The sequence below is a fragment of the Gopherus evgoodei genome, chromosome 4, assembly GCF_007399415.2.
Source record: "Gopherus evgoodei ecotype Sinaloan lineage chromosome 4, rGopEvg1_v1.p, whole genome shotgun sequence".
Classification (NCBI taxonomy): domain Eukaryota; kingdom Metazoa; phylum Chordata; order Testudines; family Testudinidae; genus Gopherus; species Gopherus evgoodei.
Genome location: NC_044325.1, coordinates 63,003,675 through 63,016,670, shown reverse-complemented (window position 1 = coordinate 63,016,670; position 12,996 = coordinate 63,003,675). Strand labels below are relative to the sequence as shown.

At 44.6% G+C, this 12,996-nt stretch overlaps 1 protein-coding gene across 1 annotated transcript in view; it reads right to left on the bottom strand.

The window, feature by feature from the left end:
• The window catches only part of BAHD1 (bromo adjacent homology domain containing 1), a 72,486-nt gene extending 66,589 nt beyond the window's left edge, over positions 1 to 5,897 (bottom strand). Inside the window, exon 1 of the mRNA XM_030559471.1 lies at positions 5,818 to 5,897. The gene's annotated coding sequence lies outside the window, so the exon portion shown is untranslated. The remainder of the gene's footprint in view (positions 1 to 5,817) is intronic.
• Between the last annotated feature and the right edge of the window lie 7,099 nt (positions 5,898 to 12,996).

Here is a 12,996-nt window from a genome sequence, read left to right as displayed (position 1 = left end):
GAGATCTGCATGTGCTGCTTAAGCTCAAGAGTTTTAGCTAAAACAGTGTAGCCTTTTATCAAAGGCTCACAGAATATTAAATCTAAATAAATGATTAACTGGACACACAAGCAGTAGAATTAGTTTTACCCATCAAAGTTTTCCCTCATTTCAAGAGCCCCTATCTAAGTAAATCTGTGTAACACAGAACATCTACTCTCATTCAGGGAGTTTCATTACAAAACCTTTAAAGAGACATCAATTTAAAGTATACTTCTACATGAACTTTTAAAACCTACAGTGGGGCTACAACGGAGATTGAATAGAAGTTTATTTGGTAATTTATTTACTTTGGGCAATTGAAGGCACTTTGTCTATTCAGTTTTACTCCTTTTCCCTTTACACTGTTTCCCCTATTTTTGGGGGGGAAGAGGTTCCCCACACAGCAATAGGAAAATGGGATTGTAAAAATCACAATAATTGGCAAAGGGGTAAAACCTGAACTCATTTTGAAACTATCAATAAAGACTCAATTTTGGTTTCATTTAAAATCGTTTTTCTTAAAATACGAGTGTATTTTGTTACTATGCCAATGGAAAAGTTATTTGAGAGAGCGAGAGAGAGAAAAACCTAGATACTCTGCTGAAGTGTTTGTGACCCAAACATTTCAGTCTTCCTGCACTAGCACAAGAATGCAAAGTGAAATTGACTATTTTGTCCAAAACACTAAAAATCTAACTATTTAAATCTTAACAAAAGTGGTATGAGTAATATTTGTAAGGAAATTTGTTTTCAAGCCCCCCTCCTGCATTTCAGATTTATTTTTACTCAACAGTACGTAACCAGTACTGAGGATCCACAATATGAACTTGAGTAGCGAAGACCACTATGGATTTAACTTTTATATTAGCACATACAGACTAGGCACAGATCAGCTGCTATTGTTTGTGTATTTATACATATGTAAATAGCATTGTTTTGCCCCAGTTAAGAATGGCAATTCATTGTGTTAGGCACGATGCACATCCTAAGATATCGCCCCCAAGTGTTTACAGTCTAAATCATGTTTTGATATTTACATTCTTTTTAAAGAACTGCTTACACAGCATTGTATCACAAATGCCACCTAAAACCAAGGTTTAAATAGGTTCCACACACTTGACAGTTTGGGGAAATATCCGAAGATACGTACTAGACTGGCATTAATGAATCATAGCCAGTTTACTTGCTGTGAGCAATAAATTGCCTTGATGCTGAATGACATTTAAAAAGTATGGGGAAGAGGGAAAAAGCCCTTCAGAAATCTCATGGAATGTAGAGAGAAATCTCAAAAAATTTTTACTAACATTTCCCTAATAGTCATATACAATATTATCCCTGATCATGGCATATTCTGTGGTATAAAACATAGAATGTTTATTTTAAAAGTTTGTTTTTTTTCTTGTTTCAATGTTTGTTGACATGCATCCATTTTTCTGCAGCATGCTTCCAAGCTGACTTCACCATTTTTCTGAACTTCTGTTTTCATTTGATCATTCACATAGAAGACACTTGAGACTTTTAATTAGTTTGATCGATTAATTGTCAAGTGGGTTCTCTCTCCATGGCGATTGTGTGTGTGCGCGTGTGTTTGTCACACACACACGGTGTGTTTTGTGGTGGCTTGGTGAATAGTAGCTGGAGCAAAAACCTGTGTGGAGATGTGGGTGTGTAAAATATATTTGGACATTTTTGAGGATTCTCTTAAAGTTCTGACATACTAAGTCTGATCATCGCAATAAATACACTAGTTTTCTTGTGGCCTGAATTTAATGACAATGTAACTGCATGCCTATGTTTGCCTAGGATTTCTAATTATTTTTTTCAATTGTTTATTTTGGATAGGTCTGCTGTTAAGGGCTTGGTTTCAATACTGAAGTATATCAGGTCAGTGTTTGGAGAAGAGTATACATTTCCCAAATAATTATTCATCACTGTCTCAGTAAAATAACCATGTACTGTACAAGCACATGAATAGCTGCTCACAATACACACTGCACAATGACAATTACTGCTAAGACATAATACTAAATGAATCCACTAGTTTCAACCAATGATGAAAATGAATAAAGGTAGCATAAAGATATCAGAGAGGAGACAGTGACAAAAGTTAAAATTTATTTAAAAAGAAGTTATTGTAAGCCACTTTAAATGCAATGATGCACAATCTCAACGGCTTTGAAAGTAACCAAATTCCAACTAGAAATCCAGTATTATCAGCCCACAATGCTGCTATATCAAATGCATATCAGCATTAATGCCAGAAATCTGAAGAGGGCTAAGTCATATTTTTTTCCTCAAGATTTGAGCCCCATATTCAAATGTGTCAAATTTCAACATCAAATACAGATTCAACCAAGCCAAATGCTAAAGTAAGTGTGGGACTATTTTAGTCACTGGTTATAATTGTCAATTTCTCAAATGACAAAATCCATCATGGCACAAAAGTATTTTACTAATGCAATGGCACTGTATTGTTCAGTATAACTGTTTTAGTTGATAGCAAACTGGATCATCCAGATAAGATCCTACACATGAAGTTCCACGGTAAATTATTCTTCCCTCAACAGTAGTGCTGGGTCTTTAAGTTAAATTGTACATCTATAAGCAAGGCTGTACTTCAGTGAGGTCAACCTAAATTCTGCATCAAGGACCTCTGATTCTGCAGCGCTCATCATACAGCAACCTCGAAATAGAGGCTGCTTCAGCTCCATTTGAAAAGAGAGTGATTACTGAATTAAATATGAAAATGAATACAAACAATTAATGCAACATTCCAGGTATTTAATCTAAGTTAAAAATTAAAATTAGTTTAACATAATTTTGTATTGAAGTTGCAAAACTGCATCACAAAAGTTGTAAAGGAATCTGAAGTTTTTGGCAGCTCAGCAGAGGACAGTTGGGGTATTTGGCACTTGAGAAAGAGTAGGGAATGATTTCAGATTGTGGGATAGGCACATTATTAGCTGGATATTTCTGCTAAAATGACCTGCAGTGAACTAGTTAATGATGGCATCTTAGTTATAATTAGATTTCAAAGGAAATGCATAGTGCCCAGTGCATCATATTCGGAAGGTTTACTTTACAACCATAATGGCTAGAAACTTACTTTTTAAATGAAAGTTCAGATTCTGGAGCAGTTTTGCACACAGAATCACAGAATGCAGTGAGCTCTGTTTAGAAGTAGTCTGGAATATTCTAATTCCATGACAGATTGATGGATAGGTCAATTAACTGTAGTATCAACTGCCCAGAAATGTTTTCTTAAAAGTTCATCTGCTCCTGATGATTATAACTTGAGATGTGGAATAAGTATCAGCAGTAGCTGTACTCTTAAGAAAAATCTGTTTGCAGGCTACTCTCTCTTTAGAAAAATGTACCATACAGGCAAAATAAGTTCTAAATTTAATATTTTCAAAGTTGTCTCATAAAATATCACTTGATCTTTTTAAAGAGATCGGGTTGCCATGATGCACCGTAGAAGGAATAGGAATAACCTGGGATTTTAGCATCTCCATTTATCCAGCTCACTGGTTCTCAAACCGTAGTCCAGAGAGCACTTGCTAGTCTACAGAGATCTGGCCAGTCACATGGTGCTGGCTCCTGTGTCTTGCAGAAGCAGCTGGAAAAAAGCAGCCAGTGAAGCTGCCTCTATTAGAAGCCACTGCTACACAAAAGAAACAAGCTTCTCTCAGCAATGAGAGCCACCAACAGGAGAGACAATATTCAGGACGATGGGAACCATGAAAATGGGTAGCATGTGTAGGGGAACAGGAGGAATGTTTAAAGTGAAGAGCAAAGGAGATGGTGGATTTAATCCACATATACCCCAAACAGAACAAAAGCCTTATTACAGTAAAGTCAGTTAAATGCAATAAATACTCTAATAATATTACTGTATGTAAACTATTGCCTTAGTTGCCAGGAAATTAATTCAAAACAAAGGAATGGTCCAGTCAGTCTATTCACACATGATCTACACCATCAGAAAGTTTGAGAACTTATCTACTTAATGAACATTTATTCTTAGTGTAGTTATTCTAATTTCTGGCATATTCAGAAAATCAATTTGCTCACAATAAGCCACACAAGCTAAATACCGACCATTATACACACACACACACACACACACACACACACACACACACCTTTCAAACTTCCATTCAACTATAAAACTGATTCAGTGCCTTAGATCTTACTTTAAAGATACCTGAAAATAAACACTACCATGAAACACCAAAAGCCCTTATACTTGCATAAGAAATTATATAGTGAGCACATACAATCTGCTCTCCATCTATTTAGGTGTTCCATCTAATGTACTCACAAATCCAAACTCAGCATATGGCCCTGGAATCATGTTAAGATAACCATAATCTTTCTTTGGAGGGGGAGACAAATGACACCTTGTTTTCATTCTCGGTAGGCAGTATACTACTTTAACAAATTCCTTCTCCATTTTTCTTAACATGGTGTTGCTTCAAAACACATGCACTACAGGATATACAAACTTAAGTTTATGCTTTCCCCCCTTGCAAACACACACCCCTTGAATTAATATCAAGTAATTCTGTTTCTTGCTCTTTCCAGAGAAAACCCATCAAGATTCATTTTCAAACATTTTTCCCTTTAAGACTGTAATGCTTAGTCACTTCTACAGTTTTTTTCCCCCGTTTTAAATTGCCTGTCAAGTTGCCCAACATCTAGGAATCAACCATTCTGTTTGTCTTTGTCCTTTAGAGCCATTTTAATAAGGACATTTGTCTCAGATATTTCCCTCCCCCCTCAGAAATAAAGTTTCTGTATAGATTTTGTAACCTTCTCCGAATGAGCAAATTGTAAAATATTCCTATGACTTTAGAGAGACAGAGGAAAAGAAAAAAAAATAGCTAGCCAAGGAGCACAAACCCCATTTGTGTGCTTCCCCCTGAGCCCATCACATGCCTTCTCCACATCATTTAGAGTTTCCAAGTTAATTGTTTTATTACATAACTTTAAACCTAAAGCTAATCCCAGAGCAAAACAGCCTGGTCACAGACATGATCTGGCACTGATGATACCAGGCACTCACAACCAGAGCTCAACCCACCTGCCACAAAGGCCATTTCCTCTACTCTCTGGGGAAAGGGAAGCCGCTCAGACAGCAGGGTGATGGGCGGGGTAAAATGGAAACAACCTAATGTGTCCTTCAGCTCGCCCAAGTGCCAGCCTGGAGCAGGATGCCCTTTGCGGTCAGATTGCCCCCCATCTCCCAGCCTAAGGGTTACAGACCCGCCCGCCCCCGCTTCGCGAGCTCAGGAAAGAGCGAGTGTCCGAGGGAGCAGCTCCTTACAGGGGCTGAGCTCTGGGAGGCCGACGCAGCCGGATCCCCCACCCCGAGCACACGCGGAGATCGCAGGGCAGGGGGTGGGGAGAAAAAGCTCCGCCACCCCAACCCCACATTGTCACCTCACGCCGCCGAGCACGAGCCGCCCGCCCACATCGGGCAGAGGACCCCCCCGCCCCCGGGGCTCGAATACCCGCCGGAGTAAACCAGCCCCCGCTTCCCCCAGCCGGATCCGGGCGGAAAGTTCCTCGTCTTCCCGACCAGACCCGGCGCCCTGGGTAGGGGCGTCCCGCAGGAACCGCCTCGGCGGCGGCGGCGGGAGGTGCATCCCCTCCCCTCGGCGGCACCTGTTCCCATCACCCCGCTCCGCAATGGAAGTTACCCCGGGAGACGGGGCCAGCCAAGCGCCACTGCCTCCGTCGTGCGGGATCCCGGGGCGGGCGGAGCCCCGAGCACCATCGCGTGGGACTCACCGCCGCGCTCTCCCGCGCTGCTCCGTGGCCGGCCCGGCCGGTCGGGGCCCAGGGCAGCCGGAGGCCCCGGCCGGGATGGAATCCAGCAGCTGGACCCCCCCCCCACCCCGGGGCGCCCGAGTCCCGGGCTCCACGCTGCTGCGTCAGCGCCGCCGCCGCCGCCTCCCCCTCCTCCGGAGCCTCCTGGCTGCGGGATAGGGATGGGGGCGGCCCCCCGGGGCGTCGCGATCAGGCTCCTCCCTCCCGCCGCGGCCGCCCAGCGCACACAGGCCGGGAGCAGGCGGCCACTACGGCTGGGACAAGAGGCTCCTCCGCCGCTGCCGCTCGGCTCTAACTCCCGAAAGCAGCAAGCCCCTCCGTCCTCCTTCCTGCTTCCTCGTCCGCAGCCAATCAGCGCCCTCCCAACCAGGCCGCTTCTCCACAGCCGCCAATCACACGGGCTCCTGCCAGCCAATCCCGGCTCCCGCCACCCCCCCCCCCAGCCGGGCTAAGCGCCCCCCCACCACAAGCGGGTCCCAGCGCAGGAGGCTCCCAGCAGCCACGGCATGGCCACCACCGCCCCAGGGCGGGGGAGGGGCCAGCTCCACACGAGCCTCAGCATCCCCCGCGGAGCATCGCTGGACCAGCCCCTCACCCAGCCCGACTGCCTGCGACCCCTCTAGAATCCCTTCCTCATCCCACACCCCCCTGCACTCCATCCCTTACTGTATTCCCCCAGAGCCTCGTCCCCTGCCCCTCAGCATCCCCCTACCACACCCCCGTTCCCATCCCAACCTGCCTACAAGAGCCCTACATCGTGTCCCACCCCCACTCAAGCTCTGCTGCACCCTCTCTTCCCAATCCAAACCATCTCCCCCATCGCTTGCCCCTCCCCATCCCACAGAGATCCTTAACTAGACCCTCATGCCTGACCCACTGAAAACCATTCCTAGCCTAGTCACTGCACCAGCCTGCCACCCACTCTCCTCCCTTGTGACTCTACACCTCGGTCTCCATCCCCTCACTGAGCTTCCAGAGCCAGTCTCCCACCGTCCAGCACTTCCCTTGCCTTGGAGGAGCTCTCTGCTGCACCCTCATTTCTTTCCCCTCCCAGAGTATGTATAACCAGGTCACTGACATTCCATGGAGCCTTCCGTTGTGTCTACTCCCCCTACACGACTGCCATATTCAGGTCACTGAGTCAACTTGTCAGTCAACCTCCAATACTTCCTCTCCAGCCGGAGGAGCCCTCTGTGCACTCTGCTTGGCAGTTTGTGATCTGGGATATGGTCTACATGTTAAACTAATCCTACCTTCCCCACCTGGATATTACGGAAGCGAGCTGAATTTAAAATTTATTAGCAATTGCTCTATTAACCTATAATCAGGCAGACTAGAAAGAGAGGAGATGATCATGTCAATATTTATACCTTAAATCAGATTCCCAAAAGGTGGTCTGGTCACATGCTGGCTTCTCTTTTCCACCTGTTAAAGAGCATTAAAAAAAAGTAAAGATACATGAAACACTTTCCTGTTTAAGGAACTGTAGTTGCCACAAAGATGTTGTGTGATTGTGAATGACAGTCCGCAAGACAGTCTTTGTATTAAGTGTGTCCCATACTATGAAAAAATGGGAACCCTTGGGTTAAAGCAATACCTGTTAACCACACATTTATCTAGTTATTCTATTAAATTAGCCCTCTCCAAATGATTACTGCAAATCATAAACAGGCATACTATTAAATGCAAGAATTACTGTTGATGCTGAGAATTCAAGCATTCACATATGAAGGAAACAGCCAACATTAAGATTCCTACCACTGTAATAACTTTGTATACCCTGTAAAATATATTATAGGTTACACAGTAATATGATAAGGTTTGCAATTCAGAAGGTAAACTACAATATAAAGTAGTATATTTGAATAATATGACTGCGTTAACACTGTGGTAAAACCTTAACTTTTGAAATTTCCTAAGGTGAGTTCTTGATTTTGTGACTTTAACATCACATCAATGCTCATTTTTGTAGTTGATTTTCTCAAGTGCTGAAAAAACCACCACCACCTCACAGCGCACTTTTACCTGACACCTTAAAGTGAGCTGGCTATAACTAATGGATTCTTTAATAAAGATATCCTTAATTGACGGCCTGCCCTATGCTTTGGTATCTTTACAGATGCATCCTCCCCAAATCACCAACTATTCAAATGTGTAAGTTAATCAAAGGCAAAGATGGAAAAAATATACTTTCCTTTAACTGAAAGTTGGAACAATTTTGTTTAAATTTTCTCCAAATAAACATTCATTTTTCAGCTGAGACCAATCTGAAAAATTTTGAAGCAGAAAGAGAAAAGAAAAGTTAGTTCAGGAAAGTTATAACCAATTGGAAAAAGCAACAATAGTATAGAAACCAGAACTCAGCTTTACCTATAAGTGATCACTACTAGCAACCCATGTAAAGATAAATAGCAGAAGAACACCTTTACCAGTATTTACATTGCAGTGTCTTCAATATAATCATGGTTCTTCAATGTTTTCCCCATTTACATTGTTTCCCCTTTCCATTCAAGGTGTGAGATCAGATTACTTTTCTCCTGGTACGCAGCATGGCAGAACAAATGAAGACTACGCTGCTGCCTCTACAGATATTTGTAAACTGGGTCATGCAATCATGAACATCTGATGGCAGGGATGGGCTCCTGGGTACTGTGGAGAAATATGAAAAATAAGAAGCGTTATAGAAAACCAACCCCTGCTGCCCTATCACCATCTGTAGGAAACCATTTTCTAGCTCCCCAATTCCCAGTATTTAACACATTCATAGCACAAACAAAGGCAAACTCCCTCTTTGAGAGATTAGATGGCAGGTGATTCTGACTTCTCACAGAAATGGAAGCACAAAGAAAAATTCCCCCTTATTGGTTCATTGGCACAAAACTGTTTACAAAAGGAGTTTGTAAGCCAGTATCAGCAACTTTCCTGTTCCTTTAGGAGGAGGCCAATTTTACTCATTAGCCAGGAGGGATCAATTGCCACAGAAACCTCCCACTCCTGTATTCCATACCTTCTCCCACTGAAGGGGCACATTAATAGCAACAGAGGAGAAGGGGATCACCCCATATGTGTATCGTGACATATGGGGCAGTTTCTTCTGCTCTTGCAGCCATTGAGACAATCATTACAGTAAACACATCAGTTAAGAGTCTGTGTCTTACATATTTTAGTGGAAGTGCTACTGTCACTAAGGGCTTGCTTTTGTAATCATCTACTGCCATTCCATAATAGGAGGATCCTACCACGCAAACCCTTTTCTGTTTTTAAGGAGAAAAATCTATTTTTTAAAAAAATGTACTTTATCACCAGACTCAGCACTCCCCCAACGACAGGGCACCAGGAACAAAGTGTTCTCTAGGACCATCTCTGGAGGCCAGCCATGGAACTGGCCATTGCAAGCAGAATGCTTCTTCAAAGCAGTGGTACTTAGCTGCACTATCCAGCCTAGATAGGCTGCAAGAAGGAAATGATGCCCCTAAACAGATAACAGGATGAAGTAGTGACTGGAGCCAGTACCAGGGCATTACCATTGATAGTCAAGTTTCTACTGATTCATCATCTATGTGTCTTTTCCCATTCCTGGCCACTAAGCAGAGAGGGTGGTATTTCCAAACAAGGCGACAGCTGTCTCCTGAGGAGCTGCAGTGAGAGCCACGTAATATGTGATTTACAAATTGGAAGTTATAAAAAGCAATATCCATTTTATCAAAGATAAAAAGGTGTGTTACTTTCACTGAAATTAGGGCAGGAGATACATGCTCCCTGATTTCCACCAACTCACCCCTATGCTAGCCATATATTGAAACTTATCCATCAGTTTTAACATGTTTTCCGTTTATTTCACTCCCACTACAGTTCAGGAGGACTTTGGGAAGCAAGCACATGCCACACAGGATAGCCCAATCACAATGTAAGAGTATGTCTAAATAGTAGGTGCACACCAATGAACAGACAGTGTCAACTAAGCCTTAAAAAACTAGGTTAAAATAACATTTTCAGGTCTGGTTGGAATTCAGCAAAACCCAAGGAAAGTTAAGTGGCTGAAATATTCTTTTTCCATTGGGCCTGGATACTGTGACCTACAGTAGCTGATCATGCATAGCGTGTTTTGAAATCCTTGCTGTGCCTGAGTGAATTGGGCTAAGAGGTAAAAGGGCACATTTCAACCAATTGGAGATACTGATCCACTTTCTAAACTACACCCCACCCTTCCTCCCCCAACTCATTATTTCCTTAGGCAGTTTGTGTAGATGTAAAATTTGTTTTAAGACACACCTCTGCAGTCTTCTGTTCAATCATCTACCTGCCATTTCAATGAGATAGTGCAACTCCTCTCAACAACCAGGATTTGTAAGCTACCTATAAAGTCTCCACATGATGGTAAGTAATTGTCTGAGTCTACCACACAGTTTACAGCAATGATTTCACATATGCAAGGGACCAGAGTAGGGTTCATTGATGGTATATTTTTCCAGGCTAGCCATCCCCAGAGCAAGTGGTCAGCCACTACTAGATGTTACTATGGTGAACATTGACACAGGCACTTGAACCTAGCACACTGGCAAATTACCATGAAAACTAATCAACATGCTTTTGGACTGAGCTATGATAACTGATTATATGAGGCCTGATTGAAGTTTCATTTGAAACCTGACCTCTCCAGCAAAGACATATACACTACCTGTGACAATGGTACAGAAGCTAGACATGAGGCTGCCGGAAAAATTTGCTACCATCTTTGATAAAGAACAACGCTCTCCTCCCTCTCAAGATTTATCAGCTATACTGCTGAGAGCCACAGGGGATTTACAGTAGCAATTGGCCTTCATCCAATTACATAACCACCTTTGTAAGATCCTCGTGTTTTGAGATGCTCAGAAGACAGGCTCTGTAGAAGTGCACAGCGCTAACACTAAATTTTCTCCTCCTTTAAGGTAGCATTAAAATAGAAAACAGTCAATTCACAGAAGTATATGGAGATGATAGTGCAGTCTATCTTATGACTATTTAAAGTATATGCAGACTATGTACTCTGAAGACCGTAATGGTTGTAAAGGAACACAGAGTCTCATGTAGATCTGTAAACTTACTAAAGAGTTGATTTCTAACGTGACAGCATGCAACAGCTCCTCAGTCAGATCAGACTTTTCAGAATCATGACTGCTCTCGGACCTGCTTCCCTTATGCTTTAGCAACTTTATTGCAGTCTGGCATTTAAAGAAAGATAGGGGGGAAAAAGAGGGAAAACATTCCCATTATACCTTTATTTCACCTCTTCCCTCAAGAGTTCTGTAGCACAGCAACATATCCTCGGGACATGCAGTTATCCTCCCCAAACCCATCAATGCTGGTGAGCATCAGCTAAAGGGAGTCACCCAGGGGAAAAAGGTATTCCCTGTCCCCTGGAGCTGAGTGCTGCCTACACAGTGCTCCCAACCTGAAGAGTGAGAGAGTCAACCTCAGAGTCAGCAGTATATTTTACCACTGGACTACCAAGCTGTCCTATACATTTTTAAAACAGGCTCTCTCTCTATCCAGTGAGCAGCAGCAATAGGTTAACTAAGGTACTAGCCAAATGCAGAGCACAGAATCTAACAGAGTTCTCACCTTACTCTCCAGAAGTGTTTTAATGACTCTGCAACCATTCCACCGTGGACTGTGATTTCAACTAAGGAGGATCACATCTGGTCAATACTTGGATTGGAAACTGACAGATTTGGAGATGCTCTGAAATAATTTATGATTATGAATACTGTATGTTGACTTCATTAGTGGGATGTATACTGTATGAATATATTGGTTTCATTTAATAGGGGGCTGTAAGGAAAAAACAAGCAGAAAGGAAAAAGAATGACTCAAGATAGGCCATTTCTCCACAAATGCTCAAGCAGGGCTGGCTTTAGCCAATTCAACCAATTCCCCTGAATCGGGCCCTGCCCCTAAGAGGCCCCTACACCCAAGCCCCAGTACAGTGTACTGGCAAAAGCCAGTGCGCTGTACCGGAGTGGCCCAGCTTCCCCAGGGGACAATTTAAAAGGCCTGGGGCTCCCAGCAGGGGTTGGAGCCCCAGGCCCTTTAAATTGCCACCAGAGCACCACTGCTGGAGCCCTGGGTTAGGGCTGTGGGGCTCTGGAGGCTATTTAAAAAGTCTGGGGCTCCCGTTGCTTCTACTGCCCTGGCCCTTTAAATAGCCACCAGAGCCCCACCGCTTCCCCAGGGTTCCCATGGCTACGTAAAGGGCTGGGGCGGTAGAAGAAGGGGAGCCCCGGGCCCTTTAAATACCCCCAGAGCCCTGGGGTAACAGGAGGCTCCGGGGGCTATTCAAAGGGCTGGGGCTCCAGCTGCCTCTGCTGCCTCGGTCCTTTAAACAGCTGCCAAAGCCACACTACTTCCCCAGGGCTCCCTCAGCTATTTAAAAGGCTGGGGCAGTAGAAGCAGGGGAGCCCCGGGCTCTTAAATAGACCCCAGAGCCCTGGGGTAGCGGGGGGCGCTTCAGCTGCCTCTGCTGCCCTGGTCCTTTAAATAGCCCCTGAGCCCCGGGCTGCTGCTGCTACCCTGGTGGGGGAGGGAGGAGGAGGGGGCACTCACCATACAGGATGGGCTGTACCCTCTGTACCTGCACCCGCTGCCCGCAGCCAGCCCGTCTCCAGCCGGCCCCGCACTCCCTGCCTTGCCTCCAGCCCTGCACCAGCTCCTGCCGCACCACCAGCCTTGCCCACATCAGCCCTGTCTCCAGCCAACCCCTGCCGCACCCCCCTGCCTGAAGCCAGCCAGTCCTGCACTGCTTTGTCTCCAGCCCTGGCAACCCATGCCGCATCCTCTGGCCCTGCCTGAAGCCAGCTAGCCCACCCCACACCCCCTGTCTCCAGCCTGACCCACACCCCTTGCCCAGCCTGCAGTCAGAACCTACCTCCAGCCCCTTTCCCCCCCCCACCTCCATCCAGCCCCATTTCCACTGATGCCCTGCAGTTCCCAGGGAAGTAACCCTGCACACCTGCTTCAATGCATCTGTATTTTCCTGGACATGTCAGGCTTTTTGGGTTCTTAAATCGCCATCCGGGAGGAAAATACGGACGTATGGTAACCCTATTGGTACAAAAAATACATACTGTGGCAGAACTTTTTATAGGGACCCAGTTGCTA